Genomic DNA, 23856 nt, shown 5'->3' on the forward strand with positions numbered 1-23856 from the left:
GGAGGCTTTGGATGCTCTGGAACTTACCAGGAGTAGGAGAGAGATGAGAAAGGGAGGGAAAAGTGGCTGCCCAGAGATGAAAAATGTGTCTCTGCCCCGCTTAATCATTGCTCCTTGGGCAGCAAAGCATGTAGGAGTTAGAGGAGGAGCAGGTGAGGCCGTGGGAAAAAGTTCAGCTCATGGAGATTAGTGGATATGGACAAAACATGCATTTGAAATTTCTGCCAGAAGGTGTTTGATGTAGGTTTGGGCAAGCAAATGACTTCCCTTGTCATGAGGCTTGACAGAGTCAAATGGCATGATAAAATAAGAGGTTCCACCAAGATTGAGTTCATTTGGGCAAAGTTGCCAGTGCAACTTTTGTAAACCCTAGAAATCAACAGAAATGGACTTTCCAAGATTTAGTCATGCAAAACTATTCTCCTTGATGCACCACGTAGTGTAGTGTCATCATTTGAGGTTTTGAACATGTCCACAAAAGTTGAGATCAAAAGGATAAAGTTGGTAATGTAAAGTTGTTCAAATTTGGTTTTGGACAGAGAGGGTTTTGGGGCACTTTGATCAAGATAACATTCTCTCCAACTTGTGCCATTTTGTCTAGATGCATTATTACACCATTTGAGCATGTGCACCAAGTTTGAGAGCATTTGTACATGTTTGACAGTGCAAAGTTGTTCAAACTTGAAAAAGGACAGAAGTGGTTTTGAGAGGATTTCATGGGGTTATACTATTCTCCATGACATTAGACTTGGCAAGATCATAAAACATGTCATATGTGACATGCTACAATTTTCTTGCAATTTTTGGGGAATATTTCCTTTGTAAATATTTCAAAAGCTTGAAATATCCAGAAAGGGGTTTTCAGGGATTTGACCAATATTTTGAACATGACCATGTGTTGAAACCCTTATATATGGACAATATATGTCCACTGAGTTTCCCTAGGTTTTTCCCAAATATTTTTAAAGCATTAAAATAATTTTAACCTATTAAAGACCATTTCTGGACTTAAGAAAAATCCTTTAAATAAAATAGGAAAATAACATTTAAAATTATATTTTTGTGGTTTCTGGGTGTCTTATATCTAATAGGACTCAAATATGTTTTTGGAAAGACTTTTACTGCCCTTAATTAAGTACCTGAAGTGCAAATCTCAATTCAGGGGTTTTTGGAAAACTAATTTTTGAAAATACTATTTGGCCAAAATATTTTTTGTAAGAAATTATTTTTATGTTCTATACACATGGCATGATCATTGGAAAAGGTTTTGGATCAAGGAGAAGGAGTATAAGAGTTGGAGGATTTATTTGATTTTTAGAGCACTTGCAAACAGCAGTCAAACATTCAATCAAAGCAAAGACAAAACACTCAAAAGTTTTTGTCAAACCACATTTTAGCATGATTTATTGACTTAAGTGTTGTGGCATGAAAATCAGGGTGTGACAGACCTACCCCCCTTACAAGAATCTCGTCCCCGAGATTCCCAAACTAGGCGCGGGAAGGAATATGAAAACTGGATCTGGGGGTAGTCTTCACGTCCTCATACTGCTTGTGCTTCCGAGTGGTGCTCCATTGAACCTTGAAGTACTCGATGTCGTGGCTTCATGTATGACGTCCTGCTTGGTCCAGGTTGCAATTGGGGTCTCTCGCATAGGTCATATTGGGCTGGAGGTCAATGGCTCGGTGATCGATGTCCTTGTAGGGACCGGACAAGTTAGGAAGTTGGAAACACTTCTAGGGTTGTGATGCATGGAAAACGTTGTACACATCAGGTAACTCAGATGGCAACTCCAGCTGGTAACTGTCTTCTCTTTGTCTCATAGTGATCTCAGAGGGGGTTGTTAAATCTTGGAGTGATCTCGAAGGGGGCCGATGAATCTTGGTGTGGGTTTCTTTGTCATGGAAATGCTTGGTTCCTTAGAGAGGAGTGGCTTGTAGATACACCTGGTCTTCGATGCGGAAGTTTACTTCTTGGCGACGGTGGTTGGTATAGTTCTTCCTCCTCGACATGGCGGTCTTCAGATGTTCCTTGACTAGCTCAATGACTCTTCTTCCGTCTTCAGGTAGACAAGTATGTCATCAAAGAAAGATGACAACTAACTTGTCCAAGCACTCCATGAAGTCTATGGGGTATGTAAAGTGGGCTGAGGCATTGGTGGTGGTCACGGTTGAGTATTGGCCAAAGTCTTTTTGTCCTAGGTCCAAAGCCCATGGTCATGATCCGACCATATGGTGGCTTGGTAAGGCGTAAGGGTTTCAAGGATTCTAGGGTGCGAGTGAATGTTTATCATCTTATCCTTAAGCACGATTTCTGAGAGGCCAATTGTTCTATCTAGTCCTTTAAACAAATAACCTTATACCACCGAAAGCATCAACTCTTGTAGGTCAGCTCCAATCATCACTCATGCTATTATTATTCTCAGGACTTCCGAGAGGAGGTTTAACAGGATCATACATGTCTACAATCCCCAAAACTCGTATGTATGTCTACCCCTAAAAATCCATGGGTATATAAGCTACTAAGCTTGAACGTGACAATCCAAGTGCTCAGCCTACTCTTCCAAGGTCTAAGGCATTTCTACCCTAAGGAAACACGTCGTATGCCACTCCAAGATCTTGTTTCCTTCCTATGAATCAATTCTAACAGCCCATTTCTACCACCAATTATTACACCATTCATTAATTCTACAACTCCAATGTTTATGGTGTTCCACATGATCTTCTTAAGTCATACAATCCCCAGATGCTTGAAAGGGCTACCCCTACTATAGTCAGTCCACCAATTTCCATTATCATGGTCAAGTAAACTCCAAGGTCAGGCGTATATAGATCCCTAAATCAACTCCAACAATTTATCCAATCTCCTAGTTTACCGTCCACCGAGAACATGGTATCATGATCGAGATCTTTAATCTAAATCCAATTTACTCCGAACCATGTAGACTTACTCAGCATCTATACTCAACTAGGATCACCTACTTACATCCAAATCTCATGCCCAACGAGAATTCCTATATGTTTACCCCAAGTCATTATCGTAACAACTATCTCCTATCAATATCCCTGGCTAAGTCAAATCCTTATACTTCCAAGAATCTTGCGAGCATAATTGTCCTACTAAATCCAATTTACTCAGGGGCAATGAGAGTTTCGCTACTCTATTAACACGATCCCTCCAAGTTCATCTACCAATATGAAAGCCTCATAATCCACAAAATAGTCTCAGATAAATCCCCCACGGTTACTGATGTAAACTCATCAAGTTATTTGTCCTCTATTCCCACATCCTCAAATTGGTCTTCCCTATGGCATCGTCAGTTCTCGTGCTATATTAGGATCGTAATGTGCTAGTTCACTCTGTCCACTAGTTCCATATTGAACCCAGTGATAAGTAAGGTTACGGAGGCTTAACTGGTTCTCTTGCAATTCTGTGGGTTAAGCACATGGTTAAGGATTCGAGCTGGGGTATCTTGTGAAGTCTCGAAGGGTCTAGGAATGGGTTTCTAGTCTGGAGGGTTAAATCATAATTCTACGGGGTTGCAATTGGTCGTGGAGGTTGTAGTAGAAGTCTTCATTGCTAGTCGGTTGCCGAGGCATAATCCTTAGTGTAGCTTGTCTTGTCGGTCTTCAGTTGAGGAGAGATGAGAGGGAAAAGTAGCATAGAGGAGGGGGATGCCTAAAGGGGGTTCTATAGTGCAAGTGCAAATAAGCAAGTGCCGAAAGTCCAAACACGAACAATAAAATAAGGCAGGTGATATAGCCGCGCACTAGTTGCCTAGGGAAAAAGTGCAACCTATATCAAAATACAAACAAATAAAAACAAGCACCACACAATCGTGGTTCTATTAGAACCATCATACGGACTCGACTGCGCATAGGGGGTACACGACTCATCCTACCCTAGGGGTTCTCGGACTCGGTAGTCGTGCCTTGTGCCTCGTGAAGTCTTCTGAGTTTTCCTCAGGTGTTGCTATGTCTCTTGTAGTTGTTCGATGAAACGATCTGGGTTGAGCCTGAAGAGTCTTCAACAACTTCTCACCTATTGAAGTGATGGGATGAAGGTGGCTCCTCGTAGCTGGCATTGACTCGGTCTTATGTTGTTTTCTTAGTCCTGACGATCCCTTTTGCCTTTTAGGGCGTCAAGGGTTTCGGATAAGCAATCATTTATGCAATGAAATTAACAAGGCATAGTAGAGGTCCAACCTATCAGTTACGTTGATGACAACATCGATACCAAGAGGGGGGACGAAGAGAACCGTTTTCCTGCTCACTATAGTGAGGCGGACCAAATGGCTAGGTTCTCATCCACCGGTGGTTGCCGATACAACAACGGTAGTGACAGGGTTACTCTATTAGCGATGTATATCATGATCTTGCATATCCTATGCCCTGATCATTGCAGGCTAGGGTCGCATCATCTTGGGGCAGTGTCAAGGGTGTCACCATCTTCTGGGTATTCATGTCCTCATTCCTCGAGGATGTATCTTCTGTTGGTATCGTCTTGTTGTGGTGTCGCCAATCTTGTGTTCGAAAGATGTGGGTGAATGTCTGACAAGGCATCCTCCTTCTAGATTATCAACGAGGATCTCAAGGAATCCAGTGGTCAGGGGCATAAGGGTTCTAGCGACCAAAAGTTTTGAAGGTGGAAGAGATCAATAAGGAAAGTATACCTTAGCTTTCAAAAAAACTGAGAAGGGGAAGAGAAGTATAGATAGTTTTTGAAAACTAGCGATAGTTTTGAAAATAGTTTTACCCTAACTAACGACCATGCTAACTAAGGCTTCCTACAGTCAGGATGGTTCTGATACCAGCTCTATGGGGACCCCGACTCATAAGTCGTGGTCACCGAATGCACGTGTACAGTGATCCCAGAGATCAATGCTCACTGAACACACAGAAGCTGAATAACAAGAATCTTACATCCATACATACCGTATTACACAAGTAGGACCATTATGGTCAAGTCTTGAGTATAACTTCGCAGCGGAAATCTTCATCGATAACTTGGACCCATGCCATCTGCCTTAACCCTACAGGCATTCTGACTGGGAAGCGTCCTAGCTCGCAAGTTCGTCACCAAGGTACTCTTCATTATATCATGTTCTTTCATGCCTGGCCAATAAAATAACCAGTGGAAAGCCAATGAGTACTTTGAATGTACTCGCAAGCAACCCAAGAGTGATAACAAAATAATTATGCAAGATTCTACTGCTAGATTGGCAGTTTTGCGGAAAGCTAGTTTTTCTCATGCAAGTATGATCAACATTTATCAAGGATATGAATGTGTCTGCAACAAGTATCAGGAGGTTACAGACATCAACATCAAGGAAGAGTTATGAACAACTCATGCTCAAGCTCATCGCGACTTCCTCACGAATCACGTCAACAGATTTACCAAACCGTGTTGTTTGTCAGAAACATATGGACGTTGTCTAAGCAGCACCACCCAACTGTCCTTCACCGTGGACATGGCTATTCGAATAGTTTTACACTCTGCAGAGGTTGCACACTTTACCCACAAGATCCGGGGAACATCCGTGTCATCCACGACCCGCGGTACCTCAAGTACCCAGGGTAAGCACCCGATCACTATCTTTCCCTAGACGACACTAACATGGAGTCCACTCGATTGGTAGTAACCCCCGTGCTCGACATTTCACATCTTAAAATTGTGGAGCCTCGCACCCATATTCATCACATACCACAAGCACGGGGTACCAACGGTGTGTCCGGTGCCCTGTAAAAACAGTCATGGCCGCCCTACCTGGCACGACCCCGTCCCGAGAGAGCGCAACAACGAATCTCCCGTCACTAGTCATGTGGGCTCCAAACTAGTATCGGCCTAGGTAATCAAAAATGCCCTTTCCCATATAAGGGTAGAGTGGTTGCGCATGTAAGGTTGGGACAGTCGACAAATCTTAAATCTAATCCGTCTCTGTAAACAACACTTTTATCAACCCTCGGTACACTACTTCTCCACCAAGTAGTGACCTAGTTCATCATCATCTCCCAGGGGCCTGAGTGGCACCCACTGGGGCTGTTTGCAAGTATGTCAAACCACACTTGTTTCTTTCCATGCATGACCCTGACCCACTTTGCGTAGCAACTGCTTTAGCATCCTATCTACTCCCACTGGCATAACCCTCATAAGGAGGTAGGGTCATGCACCATGCAAGTATCAACGAGGAAGTAACGGTGGCAACCCACCCCATGTGGTCACCTCATCTTCATGTCTCCGATGCAAGCAATAAAAGTGCTATATGACATGCATAAAAAGGGTTTCATAGACTTGGTCAAAGGGCTGCTTGCCTGTTTAAACAAAGTCTTCGAGGTCTTCAAATATCTCTGGTCCAACTCCGAGCATTTCGTCTACTTCGTCAACTATCGTCGAAAGCAACCATAATAAGCAACACAAAAAGGCAGAAAATAAAAGTGCTCTAAAAAATTGATTTGACTTTTCTAGGACATCTCTAGTTATATGAAAATTATCCAGAGTGGTTTCATTGGAACTGGGTCAGTGGATATTTCTAAACATTTTGATATGATGGAATCAGGGGGTTCATGGATTTGCAAGAAGTGTACAGAAACATATTTTTGAGAAATGAGAAAAGGCACCCATTTAACAAAGGATGATTTTAGAAGCATCTAGGAGTTGGTTTCACTGGATTTGGAGTTCAAATGATTTTCCTATGAATTTGCAAAGTTGACAAGTATGAAGAAATGGCTCATTATTTTGTGTGGCACAGAAAGTATTAATAAAAATGTTTATAAACCAAGTTATGAACTTAGAAGCATCTAGGAATTTAAATCATGGCATTTGGATCAATTTTGAGCTCTCTGTGAGTTTCTAAAGTTAATCACAGAAATAGGAAAATAGGGTTTTACGAAATATGTGTGAAGAAAAGTTTCCTGGAAAAATGTGCAAACAGCACCATGTGATAGATCATGAATTTATAAACTACTACAAATTTGAATAATCAAATTTGGAGCTCTGTTGAATTATTTATGGATTTTTGAAGTTGACGGGAAAAAGAAAAAGGAAATAAGGCTTTAACCTTATCATGTGCACGGGGCGACAGATAGACCGTGGGCCGGCCCAGTGGCTCGGCTGCGCGGCAGAGGTGGTGATGTCGAAGGCGGCTTCGCGGGGTTGCGCCTTCGCGCAGGGGAGGCGGATCCGGCCGAAGCCGTTTCCACTTAAACGGTCGGGCCCGCCCGCTGGGTCGCTGACGTGCGGGGCCTAGCAGCAGGCCGTCGCTGATGTGCGGGGCCCAGCAGCAGCTCCGGCCGCGGGGAGGACCGGCTCCCGCCGGCGATTGCTGGGGCTACAGAGCGCCCCCGGCGACGTTCTGCCCACCGACGTGACCAGCGCAGAGAGGCGCTTCCAGCCACTGGTCACACGCATGCCGGGGAGGACCTGGTCAAGGAGAGCGCTGTCCATGGCGGACGTGGCCGACGGCGATGGCGGGCATGGCGCTCCGGCCGTCGGGAGGAGTAACCGGAGTGCGGGGGAACTCCGCGGGGCAGTAGAGATGCAAAGTAACCCATAGGTGGGGAGGAGGGGGCCCGGACGACGAGAATTTAGGCGGTGGTCGGCGGCTCGGCTCCGGCCATGGACGAGGTTGGAGGGCGCGAGGAGGGGAGTGGGTTGGTCCAGGGGATGCATGGGAGGGAGAGAGAGCCAAATGGGTAGAGAGAGAGCTCGGGGGTGGCCTTAAGTAGCCGACCCGTGGCTCACCTTGGACGCGGCGCACGGGTGGCCGCGGCAACGGCCCGGGCTGCCAGGAGAGAGGGCGAGGGGTCGTCTGTGGCGTTAGTGGGAGTGGAGTCGGGCGCCAGGAAGAGAGAGGGAGCGGGGCGAGCTCCGGGTGGAGCCACGAGGTCGCACGACATTGGCGGGCTCAGGCGGCTCTGGGCACGCGCGGCATGTGCAAGACAGAGGGGGAAAGGAGGGGGCCAGCACGGTGGCGTGTTGCAGATGTCGAGGCACCTCGACTGGCGCAAGGGGGAGGCTCGGTCGAGGGACGCGGCGTCAACGGTCGCCTGCTCTGCCTCGCGCTCCAGAGCATGCAAATGGCCTGCGTCCGCGGCTTTTCGCGCGCACCAGCGCATCCACTTGTGTCTCGCGTCTGCAGGAAGAGTAAACAAGAGGGAGGGAGGCTTTGGATGCTCTGGAACTTACCAGGAGTAGGAGAGAGATGAGAAAGGGAGGGAAAAGTGGTTGTCTAGAGAAGAAAAATGGGTCTCTGCCCCCCTTAATCATTGCTCCTTGGGCAGCAAAGCTTGTAGGAGTTAGAGGAGGAGCAGGTGAGGCCGTGGGAAAAAGTTCAGCTCATGGAGTTTGTGGAAATGGACAAAACATGCATTTGAAATTTCTGCCAGAAGGTGTTTGATGTAGGTTTGGGCAAGCAAATGGACTTCCCTTGTCACATGCTTGATAGGGTCAAATGGCATGAGAAAATAAGAGGTTCCACCAAGATTGAGTTCATTTGGGCAAAGTTGCCAGTGCAACTTTTGTAAACCCTAGAAATCAACAGAAATGGACTTTCCAAGATTTAGTCATGCAAAACTATTCTATTTGATGCACCACTTAGTGTAGTGTCATCATTTGAGGTTTTGAACTTGTCCACAAAAGTTGAGATCAAAAGGAGAAAGTTGGTAATGTAAAGTTGTTCAAATTTGGTTTTGGACAGAGAGGGTTTTGGGGCACTTTGATCAAGATAAAATTCTCTCCAACTTGTGCCATTTTGTCTAGATGCATTATTACACCATTTGAGCATGTGCACCAAGTTTGAGAGCATTTGTACATGTTTGACAGTGCAAAGTTGTTCAAACTTGAAAAAGGACAGAAGTGGTTTTGAGAGGATTTCATGGGGTTATACTATTCTCCATGACATTAGACTTGGCAAGATCATAAAACATGTCATATGTGACATGCTATAATTTTCTTGGAATTTTTGGGGAATATTTCCTTTATAAATATTTCAAAAGCTTGAAATATCCAGAAAGGGGTTTTGAGGGATTTGACCAATATTGTGAACATGACCATGTGTTGAAACCCTTATATATGGACAATATATGTCCACTGAGTTTCCCTAGGTTTTTCCCAAATATTTTTAAAGCATTAAAATAATTTTAACCTATTAAAGACCATTTCTGGACTTAAGAAAAATCCTTTAAATAAAATAGGAAAATAACTTTTAAAATTATATTTTTGTGGTTTCCGGGTGTCCTATATCTCATAGGAGTCAAATATACTTTTGGAAAGACTTTTACTGCCCTTAATTAAGTACCTGAAGTGCAAATCTCAATTCAGGGGTTTTTGGAAAACTAATTTTTGAAAATACTATTTGGCCAAATTATTTTTTGTAAGAAATTATTTTTATGTTCTATACACATGGCATGATCATTGGAAAAGGTTTTTGTATCAAGGAGAAGGAGTATAAGAGTTGGAGGATTTATTTGATTTTTAGAGCACTTGCAAACAGCACTCAAACATTCAATCAAAGCAAAGACAAAACACTCAAAAGTTTTTGTCAAACCACATTTTAGCATGATTTATTGACTTAAATGTTGTCGCATGAAAATCAGGGTGTGACATAGATCAAGATCATAACACCTCAAGAACACGAGACAGAGAGAGAGATCAAACACATAGCTACTGGTACATACCCTCAGCCCCGAGGGTGAACTACTCCCTCCTCGTCATGGAGAGCGTCGGGATGATGAAGATGGCCACCGGTGAGGGATCCCCCTCCGGCAAGGTGCTGGAACAGAGTCCCAATTGGTTTTGGTGTCTACAAAGGCTTGCGGTGGCGGAACTCCCGATCTAGGTTATGTTCTGGAGGTTTCAGTATTTATAGGAATTTTTGGCGTCGGTAACAAGTGAGGGAGGTGCCCGAGTCGTCCATGAGGTAGGCCGGCGCGCCCGGGGGGGTGGGCGCGCCCCCCACCCTCGTGGACGGCCTGGGACTCTTCTGGCCCGACTCTTTTACTCCTGGGTCTTCTTTTGGTCCATCAAAAATCGTCAAAAATTGGCACGTCCATTGGACTCCGTTTGGTATTCCTTTTCTGTAAAACTCAAAAACAAGGAAAAAACAGAAACTGGCACTGGGCTCTAGGTTAATAGGTTAGTCCCAAAAATCAAATAAAATAGCATATAAATGCATATAAAACATCCAAGATTGATAATATAATAGCATGGCACAATCAAAAATCATAGATACGTTGGAGACGTATCAAGCATCCCCAAGCTTAATTCATGCTCGTCCTCGAGTAGGTAAATGATAAGAACAGAATTTTTGATGTGGAATGCTACCTAACATATTTATCAATTTAATCTTCTTTATTGTGGCAAGAATATTCAGATCCATAAGATTCAAGACAAAAGTTTAATATTGACATAAAAATAATAATACTTCAAGCATACTAACCAAGCAATTATGTCTTATCAAAATAACATGGCCAAAGAAAGCTCATCCCTACAAAATCATATAGTTTGGCCACGCTTCATTTTCGCCACACAAAAATGCTCTCATCATGCACAACCCCGATGACAAGCCAAGAAATTGTTTCATACTTTAGTATTTTCAAACTTTTTCAACTTTCACGCAATACATGAGGGTGAGCCATGGACATAGCACTATGGGTGGAATAGAATATAATGATGGGGGTTGTGTGGAGAAGACAAAAAATGAGGAAGTCTCACATAGACGTGGATAATCAACGGGCTATGGAGATGCCCATCAATTGAAGTCAATGCGAGGAGTAGGGATTACCATGCAACGGATGCACTAGAGCTATAAATGTACGAAAGCTCAACAAAAGAAACTAAGTGGGTGTGCATCCAACTTGCTTGCTCCCGAAGACCTAGGGCATTTGAGGAAGCCCATTGTTGGAATATACAAGCCAAGTTCTATAATGAAAAATTCCCACTATTATATGCAAGTGACAATACAAGAGACTCTCTATCATAAAGATCATGGTGCTACTTTGAAGCACAAGTGTGGAAAAAGGATAGTAGCATTGTCCCTTCTTTTTTCTTGGGCCTTCCTTTTTTTTATGTCGCCTTTCTTTTTTTCTTTTTTTATTTGGACTTTCCTTCTTTTTTTATTTGGCCTTTATTTTTTTTCTTTTTTTATTTGGGACAATGCTCTATTAATGATGATCATCACACTTTTATTTATTTACAACTCAATGATTACAACTCGATACTAGAACAAAATATGACTCTATATGAGTACCTCCGGCGGTGTACCGGGATGGGCAATGAATCAAGAGTGACATGTATGAAAAATTATGCATGGTGGCCTTGCCACAAATACGATGTCAACTACATGATCATGCAAGGCAATATGACAATGATGAAGCGTGTCATAATAAACGGAACGGTGGAAAGTTGCATGGCAATATATCTCGGAATGGCTATGCAAATGCCATAATAGCTAGGTATGGTGGCTGCTTTGAGGAAGATATAAGGGGGTTTATGTGTAATAGAGTGTATTATATCACGGGGTTTGGATGCACCGGCGAAGTTTGCACCAACTCTCGAGGTGAGAAAGGGCAATGCATGGTACCGAAGAGGCTAGCAATGATGGAAGGGTGAGAGTGCGTATAATCCATGGACTCAACATTAGTCATAAAGAACTCACATACTTATTGGAAAAATCTACAAGTCATCAAAAACCAAGCATTACGCGCATGCTCCTAGAGGATAGATTGGTAGGAAAAGACCATCGCTCGTCCCCGGCCGCCACTCATAAGGATGACAATCAAAGAACACCTCATGTTTCAAATTTGTTACACAACGGTTACCATACGTGCATGCTATGGGACTTGCAAACTCTAACACAAGTATTTCTCAAATTCACAATTAGTCAACTAGCACAACTTCAATACCACCATCCTCATATCTCGAAACAATCATCAAGTATCAAACTTCTCATAGTATTCAACGCACTCTGTATGAAAGTTTTTATTATATCCCTCTTGGATGCCTATCATATTAGGACTAGTTTATAACCAAAGCAAATTACCATGCTGTTCTAAAGACTCTCAAAATAATATAAGTGAAGCATGAGAGTTCATATATTTCTTTAAAATAAAACCACCGCCGTGCTCTAAAAGGATATAAGTGAAGCACTAGAGCAAATGACAAACTACTCCGAAAGATATAAGCGAAGATCAATGAGTAGTTGAATAATTATGTAACTATGTGAAGACTCTCTAACATTTAAGAATTTCAGACCTTGGTATTTTATTCAAACAGCAAGCAAAACAAATGAAATAAAATTACTCTCCAAGCAAAACACATATCATGTGGTGAATAAAAATATAGCTCCAAGTAAAGTTACCGATGAACGAAGACGAAAGAGGGGCTGCCATCCGGGGCATCCCCAAGCTTAGGCTCTTGGTTGTCCTTGAATATTACCTTGGTGTGCCTTGGGCATCCCCAATCTTAGGCTCTTGCCACTCCTTATTCCGTAGTCCATCGAATCCTTACCCAAAACTTGAAAACTTCACAACACAAAACTTAACAGAAAACTCGTAAGCTCCGTTAGCGAAAGAAAACAAAACACCACTTCAAGGTACTGTAATTAACTCATTCTTTATTTATATTGGTGTTAAACCTACTGTATTCCAACTTCTCTATGGTTTATAAACTATTTTACTAGCCATAGATTCATCAAAATAAGCAAACAACACACGAAAAACAGAATCTGTCAAAAACAGAACAGTCTGTAGTAATCTGTAACTAACGCAAACTTCTGGAACTCCAAAAATTCTGAAATAAATTGGTGGACCTGAGGAATTTGTCTAGTAATCATCTTCAAAAAGAATCAACTAAACAGCACTCTCCAGTAAAAAGTTGAAGCTAATCTCGTGAGCGCTAAAGTTTCTGTTTTTTACAGCATGATCATAAAGACTTCACCCAAGTCTTCCCAAAGGTTCTACTTGGCACAAACACTAACTAAAACACAAAACCACATCTAAACAGAAGCTATATGGATTATTTATTCCTAAACAGAACAAAAAGCAAGAAACTAAAATAAAATTGGGTTGCCTCCCTAGAAGCGCTAACGTTTAAAGCCCCTAGCTAGGCATGATGATTTCAATGATGCTCACATAATAGATAAGAATTGAAACATAAAGACAGCATCATGAAGAATATGACTAGCACATTTAAGTCTAACCCACTTCCTATGCATAGGTATTTTGTGAGCAAATAACTTAGGGGAACAATAATCAACTAGCATAGGAAGGCAAAACAAGCATAACTTCAAAAACTTTAAGCACATAGAGAGGAAACTTGATATTATTGCAATTCCTACAGGCATACATTCCTCCCTCATAATAGTTTTCAGTAGCATCATGAATGAATTAAACAATATAACCAGCACCTAAATCATTCTTTTCATGATCTACTTGCATAGAAATTTTACTACTCTCCACATAAGTAAAATTCTTCTCATTCGGAAATGTGGGAGTATCATAAGAGACTTGAATACTATAAATTGTTTCCACATTAAAAGAGTAATGTTCAGAAAAAGGGGAATCACAATCATATCAAGTTTTATAAATATAATCATCACTACTTCTTATAGCATAAGTTTCATCACAATAATCGTCATAAGTAGCAACTTTGTTCTCGTCATAATCGATTGAAACCTCTTCCAAGATAGTGGACTCATCACTAAATAAAGTCATGACCTCTCCAAATCCACTTTCATAAATATTATAAGATTCAACATCCTCCAAAATAGTGGGATCATTACTTCCTAAATTTCACAGTCTTCGAAATCCACTTTCATCAATATAATCATCATAGGTAGAAGGCATGATATCATCATAACAACTTTGCATATCAAAACTTGGGAGGCTAAAAACATCATCATTATTAAACATAGCATCCCCAAGCTTGGGACCAACATTAATTTCAGCAAATATATTCTCAAATATGTCATTCTCATCAAACATAGCTTCCCCAAGCTTGGGCCTTTTCATATCATAAGCATCATGGGTATTCAAGGAATTCATACTAACAACATTGCAATCATGCTCATCATTCAAAAATTTAGTGCCAAACATTTTAATGCATTCTTCCTCTAGCAACTGAGCACAATTATCGGAATCCTTATTTTCACGGAAGACATTAAAAAGTTGAAGCATATGAGGCACCCTCAATTCCATTTTTTTGTACTTTTCTTTTATAAACTAAACTAGTGCTGAAACAAGAAACAAAAAGATTTGATTGCAAGATCTAAAGATATACCTTCAAGCACTCACCTCCCTGGCAATGGCACGAGAAAAGAGCTTGATGTCTACTACGTAACCTTCTTCTTGTAGACGTTGTTGGGCCTCCAAGTGCAAAGGTTTGTAGGACAGTAGCAAATTTCCCTCAAGTGGATGACCTAAGGTTTATCAATCCGTGGGAGGCATAGGATGAAGATGGTCTCTCTCAAACAACCCTGCAACCAAATAACAAAGAGTCTCTTGTGTCCCCAACACACCCAATACAATGGTAAATTGTATAGGTGCACTAGTTCGGCGAAGAGATGGTGATACAAGTGCAATATGGATGATAGATATAGGTTTTTGTAATCTTAAAATATAAAAACAGCAAGGTAACAAGTGGTAAAAGTGAGCGCAAACGGTATTGCAATGCTAGGAAACAAGGCCTAGGGTTCATACTTTCACTAGTGCAAGTTCTCTCAACAATAATAACATAATTGGATCATATAACTATCCCTCAACATGCAACAAAGAGTCACTCCAAAGTCACTAATAGTGGAGAGCAAACGAAGAGATTATGGTAGGGTACGAAACCACCTCAAAGTTATTCTTTCCAATCAATCCGTTGGGCTATTCCTATAAGTGTCACAAACAGCCCAAGAGTTCGTACTAGAATAACACCTTAAGACACAAATCAACCAAAACCCTAATGTCACCTAGATATTCCAATGTCACCTCAAGTATCCGTGGGTATGATTATACGATATGCATCACACAATCTTAGATTAATCTATTCAACCAACACATAGAACCTCAAAGAGTGCCCCAAAGTTTCTACCGGAGAATCAAGACAAAAACATGTGCCAACCCCTATGCATAAGTTCATGGGTAGAACCCGCAAGTTGATCACCAAAACATACATCAAGTGAATCACGTGATATCCCATTGTCACCACAGATACGCACGGCAAGACATACATCAAGTGTTCTCAAATCATTAAAGACTCAATCCGATAAGATTACTTGAAAGGGTAAACTCGATCCATTACAAGAGAGTATAGGGGGAGAAGAAACATAAGATCCAACTATAATAGCAAAGCTCGCGATACATCAAGATCATGCCAAATCAAGAACACGAGAGATAGAGAGAGAGAGAGAGAGAGAGAGAGAGAGAGAGATCAAACACATAGCTACTGGTACATACCCTCAGCCCCGAGGGTGAACTACTCCATCCTCGTCATGGAGAGCGGCGGGATGATGAAGATGGCCACCGGTGAGGGTTCCCCCCTCCGGCAGGGTGCCGGAACAGGGTCCCGATTTGTTTTTGGTGGCTACAGAGGCTTGCGGCGGCGGAACTCCCAATCTATTCTGTTCTCCAATCGTTTAGGGTATATGGGTATATATAGGAGGAAGAAGTACGTCAGGGGAGCCACAAGGGGCCCACGAGGGTGGAGGGCGCGCCCTAGGGGGTGGGCGCGCCCCCTACCTCGTGGCTCCCTCGTTTATTTCCTGACGTGCACTCCAAGTCTATTAGGTTGCTTTCCTTCCAAAAATAACTTCTCCAGAAGGTTTCATTCCGTTTCGACTCCGTTTGATATTCCTTTTCTTCGAAACACTGAAACAAGGGAAAAACAGGAACTGGCACTGGGCTCTGGGTCAATAGGTTAGTCCCAAAAATAATATAAAAGTGCATAATAAAGCCCATAAACATCCAAGATGGATAATATAATAGCATGAATACTTCATAAATTATAGATACGTTGGAGACGTATCAGCCTCCCAACATGCGCTAACGTTTAACGCCCGTAGCTAGACATGATGATTTCAATGATGCTCACAAAAAAGATAAGAATTGAAACATAAAGGGAGCGTCATGAAGAATATGACTAGCACATTTAAGTCCAAACCCACCTCCTATGCATAGTGATTTTGTGAGCAAACAACTTATGGGAACAATAATCAACTAGCATAGGAAGGCAAAACAAGCATAACTTCAAAACTTTAAGCACATAGAGAGGAAACTTTATATTATTGCAATTCCTACAAGCATATATTCCTCCCTCATAATAATTTTTAGTAGCATCATGAATGAATTCAACAATATAACCAGCACCTAAAGCATTCTTGTCATGATCTACAAGCATAGAAAATTTACTACTCTCTACATAAGCAAAATTGTTCTCAGTCGGAATAGTGGGAGTATCATAAGAGACTCGAATACTATAAATTGTTTCCACGTTAAAAGAGTGGTGTTCAGAAAAAGGGTAATCATAATCATGACAAGTTTTATAAATATAATCATCACTACTCTTTATAGCATAAGTATCATCACAATAATCATCATAGGTAGCAACTTTGTTCTCATCATAATCAATTGAGACCTCTTCCAAGATAGTGGAATCATTACTGAATAAAGTCATGACCTCTCCAAATCCACTTTCATAATTATCACAATAAGATTCAACATCCTCCAAAATAGTAGGTCATTACTTCATAAAGTTGACACTCTTCTAAACCCACTTTCATCAATATAATCATCATAAGTAGGAGGCATGCTATCATCATAACAAATTTGTATATCAAAACTTGGGAGGTTAAACATATCATCTTCATAAAACATAGCATCCCCAAGCTTGGGACAATCATTAATTGCAGCAAATAAATTCTCAAACTTGTCATTATCATCAAACATGGCATCCCCAAGCTTGGGCCTTTTCATATCATAAGCATAATCACTCTCATCATTAATAGTATGGATAGCACCAATATTATAGCAACTATTATCATCATCATGAGTAGTAGGATCAACATCATTTGGGAGGGATACCTTTTTACCTTTGCTTCTCCGTCTTTTCTTTTTCTTCTTCACATTATGTGTGGGTTTAATCCTCTTTTTGGAGCTCCTTATTAATGAGATTAGTTCAATAGAAGGATCCTCCTCGTTACCTGATTCATCATAAGAAATACTAGGAAGATATTGGGAAGTCTCTTCCCTTTCATTAGTATTCTCTTCATCTTCTATTTGTTTTCTTGTCCTTCTGTAATTGGCAATATAAGGGTTTTCAATGCAATTCAGCACACAATACATAAAAATTTCTTCTAGATCAAAATCAAGAAATCTATCAAGATTAAATTTTGGAATACCCTCAGTTATACATTTCATTTCTTCATAGCCCAAAAGAAGACTAAGCTCTTTATAATGCTCAAGGGTAATCAAGTTATCACAATTTTTGGACATGACTTGATCATGAAACAAATAGTATTGGAGCATTAAATGACCATGTTCATTGCAAAGTTCACAAGGATGGCGATAAATATTGAATTTTTCAGCACAATCATCTAGCCTTTCTTGCAACCATTTAGTTTCCAAATACTTATGTCTCTTGCAAAATCTATCTTCCCTATTTGGTGTGTGCTTGCAAGCTCTATGTATTCCACAAAAGTTGACATGCTTATAAGAGACATTTTCTTCATGACTAGTGCAATCATCATTAGTACTATGGATATTCAAGGAATTCATACTAACAACATTGCAATCATGCTCATCATTCAAATATTTAGTGCCAAACATTCTAATGCATTCTTCTTCTAACACTTTGGCACAATTATCAGAATTCTTATTTTCATGAAAGACATTAAAAAGATGAAGCATATGAGGTACCCTCAATTCCATTTTTTGTAGTTTTCTTTTATAAACTAAACTAGTGATAAAACAAGAAATTAAAAGATTCGATTGCAAGATCTAAAGATATACCTTCAAGCACTAACCTCCCCGGCAACGGTGCCAGAAACTGCTTGATGTCTACTACGCAACCTTCTTCTTGTAGACGTTTTTGGGCCTCCAAGTGCAGAGGTTTGTAGGACAGTAGCAAATTTCCCTCAAGTGGATGACCTAAGGTTTATCAATCCGTGGGAAGCGTAGGTTGAAGATGGTCTCTCTCAAACAACCCTGCAACCAAATAACAAAGAGTCTCTTGTGTACCCAACACACCCAATGCAATGGTAAATTGTATAGGTGCACTAGTTCGGAGAAGAGATGGTGATACAAGTGCAATATGGATGGTAGATATAGGTTTTTGTAATCTGAAAATATAAAAACAGCAAGGTAGCAAGTGATAAAAATGAGCGTAAACGGTATTGCAATGTGTTGAAACAAGGCCTAGGGTTCATACTTTCACTAGTCCAAGCTCTCTCAACAATAATAACATAATTGGATCATATAACTATCCCTCAACATGCAACAAAGAGTCACTCCAAAGTCACTAATAGCGGAGAACAAACGAAGAGATTATTGTAGGATACGAAACCACCTCAAAGTTATCCTTTCTGATCGATCTATTCAAGAGTCCGTAGTAAAATAACACGAAGCTATTCTTTCCGTTCGATCCATCATAGAGTTCGTACTAGAATAATACCTTAAGACACAAATCAACCAAAACCCTAATGTCACCTAGATACTCCAATGTCACCTCAAGTATCCGTGGGTATGATTATACGATATGCATCACACAATCTCAGATTCATCTATTCAACAACCACAAAGAACTTCAAAGAGTGCCCCAAAGTTTCTACCGGAGAGTCAAGACGAAAACGTGTGCCAACCCGTATGCATAAGTTCACAATGTTACGGAACCCGCAAGTTGATCACCAAAACATACATCAAGTAGATCACGTGAATATCCCATTGTCACCACAGATAAGCACATGCAAGACATACATCAAGTGTTCTCAAATCCTTAAAGACTCAATCCGATAAGATAACTTCAAAGGGAAAACTCAATCCATTACAAGAGAGTAGTGGGGGAGAAACATCATAAGATCCAACTATAATAGCAAAGCTGGCGATACATCAAGATCGTAACATCTCAAGAACACGAGAGAGAGAGAGAGAGAGAGAGAGATCAAACACATAGGTACTGGTACATACCCTCAGCCCCGAGGGTGAACTACTCCCTCCTCGTCATGGAGAGCGCCGGGATGATGAAGATGGCCACCGGTGAGGGATCCCCCCTCCAGCAGGGTGCCGGAACAGGGTCCCGATTGGTTTTTGGTGGCTACAGAGGCTTGCGGCGGCGGAACTCCTGATCTAGATTATGTTCTGGATGTTTCAGTATTTATAGGAATTTTTTGCATCGGGAACAAGTCAGGGAGGTGCCCGAGTCATCCACGAGGTAGGCCGGTGCGCCCCCCACCCTCGTGGACGGCCCGGGACTCTTCTGGCCCAACTCTTTTACTCCGGAGTCTTCTTTTGGTCCATAAAAAATCATCAAAAATTGGCACGTCCATTGGACTCCGTTTGGTATTCCTTTTCTGTAAAACTCAAAAACAAGGAAAAAATAGAAACTGGCACTGGGCTCTAGGTTAATAGGTTAGTCCCAAAATTCATATAAATGCATATAAAACATCCAAGATTGATAATATAATAGCATGGCACAATCAAAAATCATAGATACGTTGGAGACGTATCAGGTATCAAGACTAGCAAAGCTTAAAGGGTATGGAATGGATAAGTGGTGAGGTTGCAGCAAGCGGCTAAGCAATGTATGGTGGCTAACTTACGAGTACAAGAGTAAGATGAGCAACTACGCAACCGGTCGCAAACTAGTAATGACAAAGAAGTGATCCTGAACTACTTATGTTCAAACATAACCCAATCATGTTCTCTTCTCGAACGCACCCGAAAAGAGACAATCACGGTTACGCACGCGGTTGGTGTATCTTGATTTAGTTTAGTTCAAGTCATCTACAACCGGCTATGAACAAATTCCCATCTGCCACATAACCGCGGGCACGGCTCTCGAAAGTTTAAACCCTGGAGGGGTGTCCCAACTTAGCTCATGACAAGCTCACGATCCGCGGAGACAATCCTCCATCTCGAGACCCTCCGATCAGACTCGGAATCCCGGTGCACAAGACATTTCTACAATGGTAAAACTAATCCAACAAGACCTCCCGGCGTGCCGACACCCTGATAGTAGTCGCGCATATCTCATCTCAGGCCATGTCCGGATGAGCAGTACATACGGCAACCGAAATCCCCGGGTGAAGGGGTGGCACCACAAGTGGCTCTGTTTGGGACCAACACCATCAGCACTGCCCCCCTGTATTATGTTGAAATACTCCTCGGGTAGTGCTAACCCCCTATGCGTCAAATTTAATATCATGTTTAGTTATTATGTTGAGCAAATGGTAAAACCAATGTTGGGCCTTGCTGGAAGAGTTTTATTCAAAGCGAACTGTCAAGAGGGGCCCGTAAACCCTCACCATGTTAGGGACGCAAAGTCAAGGAACATAACACTGGTATGACGGAAACTAAGGCGGCAAGAGCGGAACAAAACACCAGGCAAAAGGCCGAGCCTTCCACCCTTTACCATGTATATAGATGCATTAATTAAATAAGAGATATTGTGATATCCCAAGATATCCATGTCCCAACATGGAACAACCTGCAACTGCACCTGCAGCTAGCAACGCTATAAGAAGGGCTGAGCAAAGCGGTAACATAGCCAAACAACGGTTTGCTGGGATGGTGGAAAAGGTTAGAGGCCTATCATGGCAATTTGGGAGGCTTGATAGACAAGTGGTAGGTAGCGCGACATAGCGATAGCATTGATACAACTAGCAAAGCAAAGATAGTAGTGAGATCTAGGGTGACGGTCATCTTGCCTGAAATCCCGCTAGGAAGGAGATCGAGTCCATGAAGTAGACGAACGGGCGTAGTCGAATGGGTCCTCACAATCGCAATGTTACCGGAACTATCGAGATGAATCACAACTGGAAAGAAGCAACAACATAGTAAACAAAAAAGCATAAACATGGCATGATGCACAACCAAGTATGATGCATGTCGGGTTTAATGAAGCATGGCATGGCAAAGTGCAACAAACAATACTACCAATTAAGTGGAGCTCAATATGCAACGAGTTGCATATTGACGAAACACCACATTCAAATATTTAGTTCGCTCTCGTTTATGCACCCAACAATATTAAATGTTGTTAAACATGGGAAGAGGTGAAGCATGATAAAACTACACTATCTAAGCAAATTTAATGGGGCCAGAAACAACAAACAACAAATCCGAAAAATCCCCATGTTCATATTTGGGATATGGTATTGTTCTGCCCTAAATCATATTTTAGAGTTGTTAAACATGCAAATTAATGCCACCATGTTAAACTATGCATTTTTTTCACCCCATTTACATATAAAGTTTATTAAAAATGGAGCTACGATTATTTAGTTATGAAATAAAACATTTAGCATGTCATTTATGCAAACTTAATCAAACAAAAATTTAAATATTTTAAACATGGATGAAAGTTGCAAATTATGAAACTAGATAAAACTCTAAGAATGTTACATATATAGTTTGTTTAAGTTGGATGTATGCATATTTAGTTATTACCAAAATAAAACAGTGGCATTATATGGATATGCAAAACAAAAGGAAAACAAAAGAGACATGGGTTGGGCCAGCTACTGTCAATGACAAGAGGACCCGGGGTGCTGAGGTGGCAGCAGTATGTGTGCGTGTGGACGGAGAGGATGCCAAGTGGGTCCGAATGTCGGTCAACAGGTCAACCTGACCGGTCAACAGGGGGTTGTGGGACCTAGATGTCAGTGTCACAGCAAGGGGTTTATGCACCCAACAATATTAAATGTTGTTAAACATGGCAAGAGGTGAAGCATGATAAAACTACACTATCTAAGCAATTTAAATGGGGCCGGAAACAACAAACAACAAATCTGAAAAATCCTCGTGTTCATATTTTGGATATGGTACTATTCTGCCCTAAATCATATTTTAGAGTTGTTAAACATGCAAAGTAATGCCACCATGTTAAACTATGCATTTTTTTCACCCCATTTACATATAAAGTTTATTAAAATTGGAGCTACGGTTATTTAGTTATGAAATAAAACATTTAGCATGTCATTTATGCAAATTTAATCAAACAACAATTTTAAACATTTTAAACATGGATAAAAGTTGCAAATTATGAAACTAGATAAAACTCTAAGCATGTTACATATATAGTTTGTTTAAGTTGGATGTATGCATATTTAGTTATTACCAAAACAAAACAGTGGCATTATATGGATATGCAAAACAAAAGGAAAACAAAAGAGACATGGGCTGGGCCAGCTACTGTCAATGACAAGAGGGCCCGGGGTGCTGAGGTGGCAGGAGTATGTGTGTGTGTGGACAGAGAGGATGACAAGTGGGTCCGAATGTCGGTCAACAGGTCAACCTGACCGGTCAACAGGGGGTTGTTGTGTGGGAGTTGAACCCAGGACCTCTTATATGTGTGCGTGCGGGCTGACCTCCTGGGCTAGAGATGTGTTGCTGATAAAAACAGCATCCTAACGTACAAGAACCAGGCAAGAAATGCTCCAGGCTTAGCCATGGAAGCAGGGTGATTGGAGGTGAAGCCAGTGAGTGAACGCAGCGACGGCTGCGGCTAGGAAACGGCGGCGGCCGTGCGGAAACAGGGGCTTGGGCTACAGCACGTGCTCGGGAGGCAGAGCAACAGCGGGGGGCATAAGCAGGCAGGAGTTTGCGGCCATGGCGGCGAAGCACGGCGAGGCACTGGCTGTGCTGGGTGATGCGAAGACGCGGGCGCAGCGCTGCGCGAGCGTGGGAATTGACCTGCGGGGGCTGCAGCGTGTTGGAGGGGCTCGGGTGTGTGTGCACACGGAGCAGCTGCGGAAGATTAGCTCGAGCATGAGGCCGTGCTCGTCTCGGGCGTCGGCGAGCAAGTGCGGCAGGGGCGCATGAGGCAGCGCAAGCGCGGGCACGGGCGTGCGGAGCAGCTGCGGAAGATTAGCTCGAGCATGAGGCCGTGCTCGTCTCGGGCGTCGGCGAGCAAGTGCGGCAGGGGCGCATGAGGCAGCGCAAGCGCGGGCATGGGCGTGCAGCGGACACGAACCGACATCAACAGATCCGCGCCTACGGGATGGAATCGAAGCGAGTAAGGACATGCGGAGGAGTGGGGGCTCACCGAGGTCCCGTAGGACAAGAAGACGAAGCCGGAAACGCGATGACAGAGGTGCGAGGAGGCACTGATGGCCGAGGTGATCGTGTCCGCGGAGATTAGGAACTTGATGTCCCGCGGCATGAAGAGGAAGAAGACGACGACGTCGACGTGGGCGATGGCGAGCTGCTGATCTCCGGTGTGCCGCGGCTCCGAGAAGCAGAGAGCAAAGACGACGAAGGGGAAGAAGCTTCGGGTCTGTGTGGTCGTGTACGAAGCCGTGGAAGAAGTGGAAGACGTTCGCGACGCTCCCGTGGAAGAAGGAGGCAGCTACGGCAAGGTTCAGGGCGGAGAAGAGCTTGGGCTTTCCTCGGCCATGGCGCGGGGTGGAGGAAGCGGCATGGGATCCTTACCTGGCGGCGGCAGGGGCGTGAGAGGGGTGGAATGGAGGGAGGAGGAGTACTAGGGCACCGGGGCAGGTTTATAGGAGGTAGGTAGGTTGTCCCGGCCGTCAAATCAAGCCGGCTGCCGACACGGAGGTCTTGGATGAGCTGTCGTACAAGAAAGGAGAAGAAGAATAGGGGAGCTGGTGCTGGTGGGCTTGGTGGGCTAAAAGTGAATAGGTAAGTGGCTTCAGTGGGCTGCGG

The 23856-nt window shown here is 42.5% G+C and overlaps 1 long non-coding RNA gene across 1 annotated transcript; it reads right to left on the bottom strand.

The window, feature by feature from the left end:
- Nucleotides 1-19038: 19038 nt before the first annotated feature.
- Nucleotides 19039-23646, bottom strand: LOC141021487 (uncharacterized). Its single transcript, XR_012182797.1, has 2 exons — nucleotides 23237-23646; nucleotides 19039-21005 (listed from the first exon to the last, which is right to left on the bottom strand). It is a non-coding gene; the product is annotated as an uncharacterized lncRNA (long non-coding RNA).
- Nucleotides 23647-23856: the final 210 nt, after the last annotated feature.

The sequence above is a fragment of the Aegilops tauschii genome, chromosome 4, assembly GCF_002575655.3.
Source record: "Aegilops tauschii subsp. strangulata cultivar AL8/78 chromosome 4, Aet v6.0, whole genome shotgun sequence".
Lineage (NCBI taxonomy): Eukaryota > Viridiplantae > Streptophyta > Magnoliopsida > Poales > Poaceae > Aegilops > Aegilops tauschii.